The 1,676-nt window shown below is 53.2% G+C and overlaps 1 protein-coding gene across 3 annotated transcripts in view; it reads right to left on the reverse strand.

Moving 5' to 3' along the window:
* The window catches only part of LOC117175964 (E3 ubiquitin-protein ligase Nedd-4), a 398,451-nt gene that overhangs the window by 247,004 nt on the left and 149,771 nt on the right, over positions 1-1,676 (reverse strand). The window lies entirely within an intron of this gene.

Genomic DNA, 1,676 nt, shown 5'->3' on the forward strand with positions numbered 1-1,676 from the left:
ATTAACACATTATTTTAGTTTATGGGAACATCGGAAGGGGGAAACAAATTAAAATTAAGATCGGATGGAAGGGTTGTTGGAGGAGTAACTATTAAAAAAAAAATAATAATAATAATAAAAGATAATATTTGTTGAAACAATCCACGCGGAAACTCCAACTTCCATTCTATTCGTCGTAGCTCCATGATTCTTCGTGAATCATGAAGCTACGATTGAGTTTAAGTCGTAGTTTAAATATCGTAATTTTAGTTTAAGTCTTTATATTTTTAATTTTCAATTAAAAAGTTTATAATTTTACGAATTTTTCGGTCGACGCGTGAAGACCGAGGTAGTGCGTGCGAGGCAGCGCTCCCCCACTGCTTGGTTGCGACTCCGTTGTCGGTCTCGCGGCCAATCAGCGGGCCCGCTGCCGCTCCCACTGCTCTCGGCCTGCTTCACGCGCGGTCACCGGAAGCGAAGCTAGCCATGTAAGAATCAGTTCGTGTATCGACATCCTCGAGGGTAGATCCGCTCCACCTCGACTTTCTACCAGAAATAAACAACACCTTAAAACTATTAACTTCTCGAGTGATTTTCTTCGATAGTCAGTGCTCTCCCAAGTACCTCCTTCTCTTTCTCTCCGGCGAGAATTTCACTTCCCTTCGCGAGTTTTTTTTTTCTTTTTTCTCCGGGCGACGCGTGTAAGTTGTTCTCGGTGTTAGAAAACGGCCGTGACAGGTCAGTGTAAAGTGACAGCTGGACTAGTTAGGTGGAAGCAAGTGACAGGTGCCAGGGCTTCTTCCCGATCGTGCTTAGCTTGCTTCCGAGGTTAGGCGGGTTTGTTGGTGCCGGGAGGCAACTTCCGTCGTGCCAATTCCCTAGCTAGGATAGTGAGTGTGGTTTGCGGTGCCGGAAGGGGACTTCCGTAGTGCCAGCCCCGGCTCACTAATAGGTTCGCGCCGCCGCGTGTACGGGTAAGTCCGTTGACATAAACCCTTTGATGACAAGGGACAACCAGGAACGCCGCCCTAATCGCCGGACGCGGCAATGTCGGGCGCGTCGTGCTGCCGCACCTGCAGGACCACCAGAAGGAAACCGTGTGCGGCCATCTCATGAGGAGTCGCCAGAGTACGTCGCTCGCCCTCATCCAGCCAACGTGCCAGCATATGACCCGCTCGTTTCCCACCCTCGAGTTGATGGTTGGTGGAATCTGTTAGAAATCCGCCGGGGAGTAGACGGAACTCGCGACCCGCGCACCCGCAGACCTTTCCGCGACCGGAATCATTATCTGCGGTTGCCCCAGTTCGCGACGCAGCCACGTTACGCGTTTCCACCGGGTGAATCTTCATAGACCTACTCCCAATCTGGGTCGGTGAACCACCTTGCCCCCCCCCCGCGCAACAACCCAGGATAACGCTCCCCCCCCCCAACAACAAACAACAAAGTCGCACTCGGCGACCACAACTTCTTATGGACGGGCTATCCGCCTGGCGAAACTTCATCAAAGGGGATAGCCAGCGGGTGTACGTACCCCCACCCACTAGTCAGGCCAATCCACCGCAGGGCATGCGAGGCCTTGACCGGTGGCTCGCCACTCGCCGGCAAACTTCCCAGACCGCCGCCCCCCGACCAGCCTCGCGTGATTAGGCTCAGCCTCGCGCAACTGCGTTCGGCCTCGTTAGCGCTCCCGCTCGCCA

This window comes from Belonocnema kinseyi, chromosome 7, assembly GCF_010883055.1.
Source record: "Belonocnema kinseyi isolate 2016_QV_RU_SX_M_011 chromosome 7, B_treatae_v1, whole genome shotgun sequence".
In the NCBI taxonomy this organism is placed as follows: domain Eukaryota; kingdom Metazoa; phylum Arthropoda; class Insecta; order Hymenoptera; family Cynipidae; genus Belonocnema; species Belonocnema kinseyi.